The following is a 14660-nucleotide window of genomic DNA, read 5'->3' as shown; positions in this document are numbered from 1 at the left end:
TCTTTTTTCTAACGTTTTTCTGTGTATTCTTGCCACTTCTTCTTAATATCTTCTGCTTCTGTTAGGTCCATACCATTTCTATCCTTTATCGAGCCCATCTTTGCATGAAATGTTCCCTTGGTATCTCTAATTTTTTGAAGAGATCTCTAGTCTTTCCCATTCTATTATTTTCCTCTATTTCTTTGCATTGATTGCTGAGGAAGGCTTTCTTATCTCTCCTTGCTACTCTTTGGAACTCTGCATTCAGATGCTTATATCTTTCCTTTTCTCCTTGGCTTTTTGTTTCTCTTCTTGTCACAGCTATTTGTAATGCCTCCCCAGACAGCCATTTTGCTTTTCTGCATTTCTTTTCCATGGGGATGGTCTTGATCCCTGTCTCCTGTACAATGTCACGAACCTCTGCCATAGTTCATCAGGCATTCTATCTATCAGAACTAGTCCCTTAAATCTATTTCTCACTTCCATTGTATAATCATAAGGAATTTGATTTAGGTCATATCTGAATGGTCTAGTGGTTTTCCCTACTTTCTTCAATTTAAGTCTGAATTTGGCAATAAGGAGTTCATGATCTGTGCCACAATCAGCACCCAGTCTCATTTTGGCTGACTGTATAGAGCTTTTCCATCTTTGGCTGCAAAGAAGATAATCAATCTGATTTCGGTATTGACCATCTGGTGATGTCCATGTGTAGAGTCTTCTCTTCTGGTGTTGGAAGAAGGTGTTTGGTATGACCATTGCATTCTCTTGGAAAAACTCTATTAGCCTTTGCCCTGCTTCATATACCTATGGCTTATTCATGTGATGTTTAGCAGAAACCAACACAATTCTGTAAAGCAATTATCCTTCAATTAAAAAAACTAATTAATTTAATAAATATATTTCATGACATTACACATATACTTACCTCAAACACAAACAAATCCATATATAGCTAGTGAAGTCCAAATAGGGTCTGTAGATTGGACTAATATCCGTCTTCTGGTTTTGACATTGTATTGTAGTTATACAAGATGCCAACTTTGTGGAAGGCAGGGTAAAGTGTCATTCACCCAAGTTATAGAGCTAGTAAAGCAAAAAATTTAGTAAAGAATTCTTTTAGTAGAGAATTATTTTTTTGATAATAAGAGCAATATTTGCTTTTCATAATAAAATAATTTAATGCAAAAATGTGTAACATAGGATGTTAAAATCACTCTAATTATCATCACAGAGGAAACTACTCTTAACAATATGATGCATCTTTATTAAGCTTTATGTCAATAGTCATTGTGATTTATTGGATAATTTTAAGTGCCTTCCTGTGCTCAGTCATGTCCAACTCTTTGTGACTCCATGGACTATAGCCCGGGCTTCCCTGGTAGCTCAGTTGGTAAAGAACCTGCTGCAATGCAAGGGGCACTGGTTCAATTCCTGGGTCAGAAAGTTCCCCTGCAGAAGGGATAGGTTACCCACTCCAATATTCCCAGGCTTCCCTGGTGGCTCAGACAGTAAAGAATCCGCCTGCCATGCAGGAGACCTGAGTAAAATCCCTGGGTTGGGAAGACCCCCTGGAGGAGGGCATGGCAACCCACTGCAGAATTCTTGTCTGGAGAATCCGCATGGGCAGAGGAGCCTGGCAGGCTACAGTCCATGGGGCTGCTAAGAGTCAGACATGACTGAGCGACTAAGCACAGCACAGGACTGTAGTGTGCCAGATTCCTCTGTTCATGGGATTTCCCAGACAAGAATACTGCAGTGGGTTGCCATTGCCTGCTGCAGGGCATATTCCCAGCCCAGGAATGGAACCCTGTCTCTTGAGTCTCCTGCATTGACAGGCAGATTCTTTACCACTATCACCACGCTGGGAAGCCCAATTTTAAAGTAACAGTTCCTAATTATTCTCATAACTTCTAAATGATGGCTTTTTCCTCCATTTCTTCATAATAGACTCAGGATGTATTTTAAATTCTCAGGGACATAACTCTGTTTTGCACATTTTCTTTCTGACATTTTTTAATTCCCAAGTTCTCAAATTATTCCTTATTGATTTTATTAATTTTCAATCATTTATTCTTTTTGATATTTTAAAATTGTTTATTACCTGTGTATACTCATTATGCCAGGAAAAGTGAAATTTGCTGTATCCTTAAGGTACAGTAAAATTTTACTATCAAATTAGATATCAAAGCATGATTTTAATCTAACAGGCATGGAAAACAAATCTGTTGTTGCAAGGGAGAGGGTGGTGCAGGGGAAGGATGGAGTGGAAGTTTAGGGTTAACAGATGCAACCTATTATATACAGAATAGATTAACAACAAAGTCCTACTATATAGCACAGAGAACTATATTCAGTAGCTTAGAGTAAAGCATAATGAAAAAGAATATTAAAAAGAATATATAACTACATCACTCTGATATACCACAGAAATGAACACATTGTAAATGAACTATACTTAAATAAAAATATATTTTCAAAAAGCATGGTTTTATTATGCAAGGACATGCACTGTGCTGAAAGAATACAATACATGTTGATATTCTTAGATAAGCATTCATCACAGAAAAACAGCGGTCAGAAAATTTTTAAACTAAAATGGAATATCTTCTGTGGCAAAATTTTTTCACAAAAATAAAAATGAGAACAAGTCTGTAACCAAGCTAAGTTTTCAAGGAGTTCATTTGTTATCCAAGCAAGGAAAACTGTTTTCCAATGGTGAGTTACTCAAATAGTATTTGATCAGCATTTGTTCTTAAGATAGTTTACAGTTATTGGGTGTAGTGTTTTGATACTATCACTTGTATTTTTCATTTAACACAATCAAATGCATATCACTGTTACATTTTTTTTTTAGTTTTTTATTTTTTTAATTTTAAAATCTTTAATTCTTACATGAGTTCCCAAACATTTTTATGTTCCCTATTCTTGTGTGTATGTATGCCTTCTCTTTTGTTAGGTTCATTATAAACATGCCAGACAACCTATGGGAAACATGTGACAAGTTTGTGTCTCCTTGAACAATTCTCAGCAACTTTCAGTAAACAGACTCTAATTTTAAAATTTAAAAATACATTATCTTAAAAAATTATCGAAACTTTATCTTTGAGAACTGCCACAGTTTTCACCAAAATGTACCCTTTGTCACGTTACAGGATAAACTTTTGAACAACTCACCTAGAAGACATTCACTTTATGACATTTAGGTTACTCTCCATCTCGACTTCAGGAAGAAGTAATTTTCCTTTGCCACATAAACATGTGAAATTATGCCAATGGGGAAAGTAGGCTCTGGACTCTTTAAACTATACTTTTAAAAGAAATTAGACTATGTGAAGTCCACTGATTCACAGATTGGTTGTTTGCAAGCATGCCAATTCAATTGGAGCAATTTCCTTTAGCCCATTTAGAGAAAAGTTATAGAGAAGCCCAGTGTAATCTTCTGAATTTATGGTATCATCTGAGAAGGGATATTCTGTGACTATGAAAAGTTATAGTAGTTTGAGGCTAAAAGGAGTGGGGGCAAATGGTATGATTACGCTTTCCTTCATGAATCAATTCCAGATGTTGCCATTAGATTCTCTGAGTGTTGAAGGATAAAAAATATTGGTGCTGGAGAGACCTTAGAGATAATCTAGTGGAAACTTCTCCTTTTACAGAGGAGGAAACTGAGGCCTGAAGAGACTGTGTGTGCAAGTCATCTAGCCAGGTAGGAACAGAGATGAGCTTAGAACCCAGATCTCTTGTCTAACTCAATAAGAGTCCAGTGATTTGGTTCCCATAGATGAGAGTAATTAGAAAGTACCCAGACAGCTTTGAGATAAATATCTCTTTTCAAACCTCTACAACCAGGACATAATATTAATCTTTCTTTTTTTAAAGCCTGTATTATATACATGCCTGAATAACAGAGAGTGTGGGAGGCACATTAGTAGGATAACTGGAAAAGATCTAAGGTCTTTGATGAGTACATAAACAGAAATATACTGTTGAATTATACTATAATTTGTTTCTTCTTAAGCTTCCCTAGTGGCTCAGACGGTAAAGCATCTGCCTACAATGTGGGAAACCCGGGTTCGATTCATGGGTCGGGAAGATCCCCTGGAGAAGGAAATGGCAACCCACTCCAGCACTCTTGCCTAGAAAATCCCATGGACGGAGAAGCCTGATAGGCTACAGTCCATGGGGTCGCAGAGTCGGACACGACTGAGCGACTTCACTTTCACTTTTTGTTTCTTCTTAAATATGAGATACCTTCTAAATTTTCACTCGTAATAAATGTCTCTAACTGAAGAAAGTGTATCAAGTACATGTGACACAGACCTGCTACTCACTGAAATTTTTTCAAAAACAAAAATATCACCTAAACCACTGTACCATTCTTAATATTTCAGATTAAATGACTTTTCCTTCTCTCTTCTAGAACTGTTGCTGTTGTTTAATCACTCAGTCATGTCCAACTCTTTGTGACCCCATGGGCTGCAGCACACCAGGCTTCCCTGTCCTTCACCATCTCCCGGAGCTTGCTCAAACTCATGTCCATATGTTGGTGATGCCGTGCAACCGACTCTTCTAGAATTCTAATATGATATCTTGATTCACTGTTTATTTGGGGAATTTGAGATGGCTCTTTTAGAATGACCACTTTACAAGTGGTCATCTCATATTCCTCCCTGCCACAGGGACTCGAGTCCAGTAATTAAGTCCCCACGGCACAGAGGCACAGTGTGCACTACATGGAAACCAATGCTGGTTCTCCATTCTGGCAGGAGGAACACACGTGAGGGCTGGGGACCAAGGAGGAGGGAAGAGACGAGGCAAAAATCTCCGCACGCAGGGCTGCAATTCATTTCCATTCAGTTCCTAATTACCAACGGATCCTAATAGAGAAGTTCTAAACTGTACATTCAGTTTGAAAAATTCTATTCTCAAGTTCTTTCTTGCATCCAAAGAAGTAACTTATTAAAGTATTAATTCAAAAAGCAAATATAGGGACAGCTCAATCTAAAGGCATATTTTACGATCTAGTTTGCCAAAGGGAAAGTGTTTCTAAACTCCAAGCTTCAATTTCCTTATCTATTAAATGCTGAAAGTAATAATCTAGATAGCTTTAGCTCACACTCAGTCAACATAATGCATGTAAAAGAGCTATTGGACAAGTGAATTGTTACGGGTTTGTCGTATTGTTGTTAACAGTAGTCTCTCACTATGTAATCACAAAGTACCTGCTTTAAAACAGCGGTGCTCAGAAACATTTCCTTAGTAATATTAATTGTTAAGACTCTTCATTTCTGAACATAACAGAGCAGAGAGACAACATAAGGCAAGGGCCATAACCATTTAATAGAAAAGTGATACGTATATACACATTTTTAAGCATTCAGAATGCCCAAGAAGAAATCTATGAATATCTGATATCAGTCTTTTAAAAAGTGCAGGAAACTAATAGTTTATAAATTAGTATTAATCTAGAATGATCCTATTACCTCAAAGAAACCAAATATTTGAAGCTTACGTGACATCAAGCACAAGGGGGTTTAGTAATAGTATGTAAGTGCATGTACCTCTAAGGAATGTTGAATGGCATTACACAGGAAGTACCATGGGGATTAACTGAATGAAAATGTGTGTTTACAGCAGGATTTCTAAAACAGAATTGCCTCATTTTGAACAAGTGTCTTATTAACCTGCCCCACACCCATGTACCTGAATTAAAAGCAAATATGATTGAAAGAAAACAGTATCCCTAGATAGAGCCCAGACAAAGAACTCTTAGATCAGAGAGAGAATTTTAGTGAACAAGTAAAATGGTCACCATTCTGCAGAGTGTGTTAGAGAGAAGCTGTATCAGTCAGGGCAAGCAAGGTTGTTCTGTGGTAACAAACAGCCCACAGAAATTTCAATGTCTTGAGTCAAAGGTTTATTTCTTATTTTTGCAGAGTTTTCTACAGATCTGGAGGTCTCTCCTGGTCAGCCGAGCTCCGTTTGTTAGCTCAGGATCCCACTCCTCTTCAATCTTTTGTCTCCCCCAATCAACACACGCCCTCATGGTTGCTGTAACAAAAGAGCGAGCTGACAGATACACAGACACAATCCAGGTGGTGTGCGGTGGTAAAACAATCTGCCTGCTAATGCAGGAGACATGAGAGACATGGGTTTGATTCCTGGGTCAGCAAGATCCCCTGAAAAAGGAAATGGCAACCCACTTCACTATTCTTACCTGGAACATTCCATGGACAGAGGACCCTGGCGGGACAGTCCATGGGGTCACAGAGTCGAACACAACTGAACACACAATCCTTGGTCCTTGGCATTTCATTAACACATGGGTTTTCACTCACTCCTAACTGGCTAGAATTAGCCACATTGCTCCATGTAAATACAAGGGGGTGAGCAGGGAAGTACACTTTCCCCATGTACTATTGCATGTCACTAAGTCTTTGCCAAAGAGGCTCACTTTCTGTAGAAAATTACTGAAAATGACTATACATAAAATGTATACCTAAAATGTTTAAGTCTTGAGCAAATACAGAAATAAAAATGACAACTTTTTAATAAGGGCCAGAACATTCCAACATAGACAATATAGGGAGAGGACATCAAGGGACGCACAGATGTGAAAGGTAATCATTCGAACTAGAGAAAGCACTGGAAATGATCTGTAGAATCAGCTGTATATCTTATTCATTTGGTGGTACTAGAACATATTCAACAACTTTTACCTGAGGGACACTGTGCAGCACAAATTCTCTCTTCTCTAAATGTACCCTTTTATTGGTTTCATGAAGTGCAAATTTAAAAGACTATCTAGATGGCTGGACTGTTGTAATAACCAAGGTGTTAGTATCAAGAAACAGCAAGATAGACTACAGACAGCCCTTAGAGCATGGTACCTATTTCATGCCATCAAATTCAGCCCTTAAAACTTCAAAATGAATCATACCCGAGTGGGAAATGCGCCACTAGACACATTTGTAAGCACTGGCCAAGGGGAAGTTTTGTCTGATAAATTTTCTTTCTTTTAGGATGTCCTCTGAAATAGGTGGCACTGTCATTTGTATCCTGAATAATATGGAGACTTTCCCTTCCTGAGTCTCTCTTCCAAGGCCACACACCAGCAAAAGCTTAAGGCAAGTCAAGCCTATGCTGCATCTTCCGAATGAATAAAGCACCAATGGGTCTTTATCTGTTAGGAAGAACTGGTGACAAGTTGTACAATAGTCAAAGGCCGCCTAGATCTCATGTCCATATGCAGTCATTTTAGGACCTAGTAATGCCACTGTCATTTACTCTTGCTACTTTTTCTGCTAGTCAAAAGAGTTTTTACTCAAACTAAGTTAATCAGGACTCAGTATAGTTTTGGGAAACATGGTATCAGGATCTCTAATCTAGGGAAAGAAACTCCCAAAGCCCCTTTGAATAAAGTGCCTCTGGAGGGAGAGTTTACTGGGAAAGCATATCTTTCCTTTTCTTTTTTCTTTTTTTGAACATAGTACAAATTTATGAGAATACCCAAAATCAGACTCGAGCAAATTAAATCAACCAGGAATGTATGCTTCAGGTAGAGTGGAGGGATGGGGCACGGAAGCATGCTATGTTCTGCTGAAAAGATCTCAGAAAGGGAAGCACAGACTCAGCATTTCTTTTTTTTTTTCCACAGAAAGAGCATTGTCTTTATTGTCCAAATCTGAAATCTTAAAACTTCCCTTGCATTCTAGAGTAAGGTATTTATGCAAATATGTGCCCTTTTGCACTCAGCTTTGTTACCTCTAATAAAAATGTAACATCAACATTATTTTGGGAAAAGGCATTAAGGTATTTTCAGAGGTCTCACAGATAGTTGGTGAAATGTACTCAGTGACTTATATAAAAAGGATCAGCAGCACAATTTATAGATTAAATTCCTCTTTGTATCCTAGGATTAGACTGGACTTCATTAGTTGTTCGTTAAGGGCCTCCCTAGTGGCTCAGATGGTAAAGAACCCACCTGCAGTGCAGGAGACCTGGGTTTGATCCCTAGGTTGGGAAGATCCCCTGGAGAAGAGAATGGCAACCCACTCCAGTATTCTTGCCTGGAGATTTCTATAGACAGAGGAGCCTGTCAGGCTATAGTCCATGGGGTTGCAAAGAGTCGGACATGACTGAGTGACTAAGCACAGCATAGCACAAAAAAGAATTGTCCAGAAATCAGCAGGCAGGATGTAGTTGAGCATTTGCTGATTCTTCTGTAACTAAATGTTTGTTTGAGGTAGTTGACCAATGTGAACTGGAGTTGGATTAATCTCTGACCTGAATGTTCCTCTCAGCAGACAGGGGCCTGGAGTATTCTTAAATGTCCTCATGCATGAAATAGTGGTTCTCAATAGGAGTATGATTGGACCATCTGCTAACATTATTCCAAATACACAGAGCAAAATAAAAATCAAAGGAACTGCAGCCCATCAGATTAAATATTTCTTCACCACAAAAGATACTAATTGCTAAGAGTCCTCTAAGATAAACAGGAGAGATCATTGAAACCATTAAGAAGTTGGGACCTTTTTATACAACAATGTATCCACATTTTGCCTGCATGCATTTGCTAAGTCACTTCAGCCGTGTCCGACTCTTTGCAACCCCATGGACTACAGCCTGCCAGTCTCCTCTGTCCATGGGCTTCTCTGGCTGAGAATACTGGCGTGGGTTGCCATGCCTACCTCCAGAGGATTTTCTCAGTCCAGGGACTGAACCAGCATTCCTTATGTATCCTGCTTTGGCCAGCAGGTTCTTTACCACTGGCGTCACTTTTAGGCAATATCAATTAACTTTGCTTTAAAACCTGAAGTGATTTTTATCATTTTTTACTTCCTCTCATTTCCCATACTTCTACTGTCCAATTTCTGTTGCTTTTCTTCTTTTCCTAGGTTACCGTTTATGACTTTCTTATTCCTTTTTGCAACTGCTGTTCTCTTGGTTGTCTCATCTTAGTTTCATATTTAAATGAATGCAGTGTTTATCACCAGTTTTTACTACAGTCTGTCTATTCCTAAATTCTTTATTTTGACTCAACTTGTTTGGAGTAATTTTTCATCAGTTACTTTTTTCAGGGAAGACTTATGGGTGCCATGTCTGTTGCGTTTGTTCCTATTTCAGGATGTCTGGATTAATCTTTATATCTGAACAACGGTGTCTAGTTTGTTAAGATTCTTTCCCTTTGAATTTGATAGATATCTATCCATTGGTTGCTTTTGTTTTTGCATTATTTTTGCAATTTAGTATTTTTATTTCTTTAGATATATACTCAGGAGTGGAATTGCTGGATCATATAGTAGTTCTAGTTTAAGCTTTTGGAGGAATATCCGTACTGTTTTCTGCGGTGGCCCCGCCAGTTTACATTCTCACCAACAGTGTACAAGGATTCCCTTTTCTCTGCATTGTCAATATCTGTTATGTTCTTTTTGATGATAGCCATTTGACAGGCATGAGGTAATATCTCATTAAGGTTTTGACTTGCATTTACTTGATGATTAGTGACGATGAACATCTTTTTATGTGTCTGTTGGCTATCTGCAAATCTTCTTTGGATACATGTCTAGTCAGGTTCTCTGCCCATTTCTTAGTTGAGTTGTTTTGAGTTTGATATTGACTTCTATGAGTTTGTTGCATATTTTGGGTATTAACCCCTTACCTGATATATTTTTTGCAAATATCTTCTCCCATTCAATATGCTACCGTTTTGTTTTATTGATATCTTCCATTGCTGGGGGAAAGTTTTTTAGTTTGTTGTAGTCTCATTTGTTTAATTTTGCTTTTGTTTCCCTTGTCTGTGCAGAGAGATCCAGAAAAATATTGCTAAGACTGATGTCAAAGAAACATCGCAGCACTGTTTATAATAGCCAGGACATGGAAACAACCTAGATGTCCATCAGCAGATGAATGGATAAGAAAGCTGTGGTACATATACACAATGGAGTATTACTCAGCTGTTAAAAAGAATACATTTGAATCAGTTCTGATGAGATGGATGAAACTGAAGCCGATTATACAGAGTGAAGTAAGCCAGAAAGAAAAACACCAATACAGTATACTAACACATATATATGGAATTTAGAAAGATGGCAATGACGACCCTGTATGCAACACAGCAAAAAAGACACAGATGTGTATAACGGACTTTTGGACTCAGAGGGAGAGGGAGAGGGTGGGATGATTTGGGAGAATGGCATTGTAACATGTATACTATCATGTAAGAATCGAATCGCCAGTCTATGTCCGACGCAGGATACAGCATGCTTGGGGCTGGTGCACGGTGATGACCCAGAGAGATGTTATGGGGAGGGAGGTCAGAGGGGGGTTCATGTTTGGGAACACATGTACACCCATGGTGGATTCATGTCAATGTATGGCAAAACCAATACAGTATTGTAAAGTAAAATAAAGTAAAAATAATAATAATAATAATAAATAAGTAAATAAAAATAAAGTAGAAAATAATACTTACAAAATAATAATTATATTTTAAAAAGATAAAATAATCAAAAACAGATTGGCACAAAAACAAACCTATATATCAATGGAACAGAATAGAGAGACCAGAAAGAATCCTACATTTTTATGTTTACTTAATCTATGACAGAGGAGGCAAAAGTATGCAATAAGTACAGCCTCTTCAACAAATGTTTTGGGATAACTGGATAGCTACATCCATAGAATCAAACTAGACTACACTCTCAAAAGTACATATGTATATATATATATATATATATATAATAAGCTCATAGTGAATTACAGTATTATATGTAATCACTGAAACTATAAAACTCCTAGAAGAAAGCATAGACGGTACTTTCTTTGACATCAGTCTTAGCAATATCCATTGTTTTTAAAGTACCTGTTACATATAACATCAAATTTCTCTTGATGAACATTATGCCCTTTTGAGAAAATTTTCTTTTATTACATTTATAAATACTTTTCCTTTTCCATTTCTCAACCTTAGAAACAGAAAGAGTCCTTTTGCTGAATCATTTAAGATATCTTTGTATCTTCATCTCTGCTTTGTCTTAATCTCCATATTTTTTCCCTCTGAATTCTCTGAAAATATCTCAAGCCTTCTTCTAGAAGCAGTCAATTTAACTTCTTGTTAGGGTGCTTCTTAACAACACACGATGGAATTATTTTAACTTATTATTTCATAAAAGCAATAGAAAGGATTAATTGATAAGGGTTGATGCTTAAGTATGAACCATATCTGGTTAACTAATATAAATGAAAGTCTCATTATATAAGGTTAATTTACACTAGAAAATTCACTTAAAGTGAATACATTTAAAACAAGGACTTGACTGAAATTTAAAACTATGAAGGCAAGTTTGTCTCAGTTTAGGTTATAATCTGTTAATTTTTAAAACAAAGAAAAGGATCAAGTGTTTGAATTTCAGGATCATTTTTTGACACAATTGTATCACTGCTCATTATAATATCTCCTTCCCTTCACACATGACTTTAATGAAATGATCATAAAGAGTCATTTCTCAGGGCTTCCTTAACCTTTTAACACGTAAGTCATTGTCTTCCAACATACCAGCCATATGACCTTCCTTGGTGATTTTCTATTCTCCAAATGTTAACTGATCTAAAACTATGAGATGTGCAAATACTGTGGTTAAAGTGATTTTCCAATAGCATTTTTATGAAATCTCATACCATTTACAAAGTTTTAAATTTAACCTTGTAATCAGGTTATATTGTATTTTGCATTTTACTTCTGGATGCTGTAAGAGACTGACCAATTCAGACATCAACATGAAGCATTTTATCGTCAAATAGCATTTGGATGGAGGCAATTTTTACATGTGTTGAGTTCTGTCAGTGTTTCCATTTCCATTTTCCTGCCTACTTTACAATTCCAAATACTTGTAATTAATAAATGTGTGTATTAATGAATAATAAATTTATTATTCAGACCCTAATAGTAACGAAGACTATTCAAAAGGTACTACTTCAATAGGGGTTTTGCAGTAGAGGAGAGAGAGAGCTTAACATACAACAAGGACAAATGGAGATTAATAGGCAAGGATCAGAGTGAGGTCAGTGGATGACAGATTATTAAGAGGCTAAGGGGGTTATTGCAAGACCAACTCAGAAGGATACTTGTTAAAGGCAGGTCAGGATGATCAGACCTGTGTGGGAGACCAGTGTGGGAGATTTTTGAACAACTGGCTCAGCAGGAGTCTTGCTAAATAAAACTGGAGTAAGCAGATCAAGGACAGAGCCCCAGGTCAAGTCAAAAGAAGACTCAGAGGAACCTGACTCAAGTTTGGTCCAGGACGGTGTTTGTCCCAGTACTGTCTGAGCCTCTCTCCTCCTTTTCATCTTATTAGATGGGCTTTGCCCTTGAGTGCCTCTGTCTGAGTCAGTGTCTCATACTGGATTCACCCTTTCTTAAAATAAGGGCAATTAACCAATTTCAAATTTCTCAGCCTCTCCAATGACAACTTCTGTGGCTTCCTCTATTTATTAGCTTACAAATCTACATGGCTCTGGATCCTCCAAAGATATCACTTCTTCCAGGGTAAAGGCATTCTCTTAGTTCTCTCTGCAAAAAGATCTCTTTCCTCATGCTGCTGTGGACTTTGGAGTTTTACAAGCCTCTCTGGATTTAGGTGGGAAAAGATAACTTCCAGGCTGATGGCAACCAGGAAGACACCCCCATTCCTGAGAATTCTTTTCCCTGTGGTTGTTTCCTGACTGCCTCCCTCTATCAGATATCCCCCGGAAGCAGCTGGACTCAACTCTCCTCTGCTTACTGCTTCAAGCAGGATTTCCTTTTTAACTCTTTCTTGTCTAAATATGTGTGGTTGGCTCCAGACTATCTGTAATGGGCTAAAATTGTGAGAGCGCATAAATCTAACTTACAAATAATTCCACTATCTGCAAATGGAAGCAAAATAGGCCTATTATAAATGACTTCTCTATGCAGAAAGTGTATATGTCATGGCCAGGATAGTGTAGCACAAATTGCTCTTTCAATCTATTATTTCCACTTTCAGAGCATATTTAGTTGTTTTATGTGTATGATATATATATATATATATATATATATATATATATATATATATATATATATCCCAAGGAATAAGACGATAATGGATAGATGAAGTCTTTATATACTTTAACACATGGATTCAAACTTCAGATTTCTTACTTGCTACCTTTGTGACTATGTGAAAAGGTTATTTGACTTGTCTTGTTTGTGCCTCAATTACCATATCTCCCCATTAGGGTGACAATGCTTCCTTTACAGCGCCTCTGGGAGGATCAGGGAGCATAGCATGGACCTTGGCAATGAGTAGACTCCTGATAACTGGTAATTATTCTGAAGACTAACTTATAATGTTACCAAACAAAAACCATTTTCTATAAAGGTAAAAGCCTTAATATATGACTTGAATTTCCGTAATCCAAGAGTACAAAGGGATCCTCAGCCTCTGCTCCAGGTTGGGCTGTTTTGAAGACAGGCTGGAGAGCAGTGTAGTAATATCCCACCTAACCTCTACCCAATGGTGACAAAATCCAACAACCTGCAGCAACGATGGCTTCTTGAACCTTGGATCTTTTGGAACTTCAGGTTTTCCCCCTAACTACTCCTTCCCTTTGGCCTATAAGCAAATACTTAAAAGAGATGAACATCTCACCTTAAGGACCTTATGACAACCAGCTAACAAATAACCCAATGAATCTTCAATCAGCACCCAGCACCCCCTCCGACTTGAAAAATGTGCAAACAGAAAACAGAGAAAGGATTTTCCCCCCAAGAATTCCTGTTTGATATACTACCTTGACCTGCACCCAGCAGTTCAAATCATGAAAATAAGAATCTTTTATGGTTACTGGGAAAACTCATAGTTTATCATATTTTGTCGGCTGGAGAGGAAGAAAAGACTTGGCCAGATTCCTGAGGGAGAGACAGCCTGTCATATTTGCTGAGATTTATTTATGAAAAAGCACTCAGGATGATCCTTTGAGCAACATGCCCCCCTTCTGCTTGGAGCACCATTCGTGCAAGGCGAGGAGGAGAGCCTTCCAAACCATCCAGAGCTGAAGGTAAAGAAAGGAGAGGACCAAAATAAACAGGGGAACACTCCCAACTGCCATCATTTAATCCTCTTGATTATTTAAACTTCTGCAGAATAGTGATTGCATATTTGAAAGTAATGCATCTGTTCCTTTCCCTCCCCACCCCCATGAGGTTTTCTAATCCCGAGGTAATTACGTTTTGACAAAAATTTATTGGGACATCTGTTTTTTCCCTTAGATCTGCAGGTCACTGTGCGACTCTAACAGCAGCCCAGCAGAGAGCTGTGCTGGGGAAACTGAACACAATGGCTGGGGGGATCCAGGGTGCGTGCTGGGCACCGTGTTTCAGTTACAGACAGAAAGGGCAGCCCCCCGGTGTCACCAGCCCACGCTTTTTTGTGCGCCCCCTTGCCTGTACTCAGCACAGGATTCTGGCCTGGGAGGTTGAGGGTATCAATGGGGAGGGAAAGAAGGAGGGCTGGCTGGTAGCAGGCTGGCAGTGTGCATGAAGATTCATGCATTTGCTAGGTTGGCATCCAATATAAAAATAATTCATGGAGGGAAGAGGATGGGATGCAATGCACAGGCCATATGTTTGGAACCCCTGCCCATAATGGCTGGCTGTG

Source organism: Capra hircus, chromosome 8 (assembly GCF_001704415.2).
Source record: "Capra hircus breed San Clemente chromosome 8, ASM170441v1, whole genome shotgun sequence".
NCBI classification, from domain to species: Eukaryota; Metazoa; Chordata; class Mammalia; order Artiodactyla; family Bovidae; genus Capra; species Capra hircus.
Note: the sequence above shows the minus strand (reverse complement) of the source record.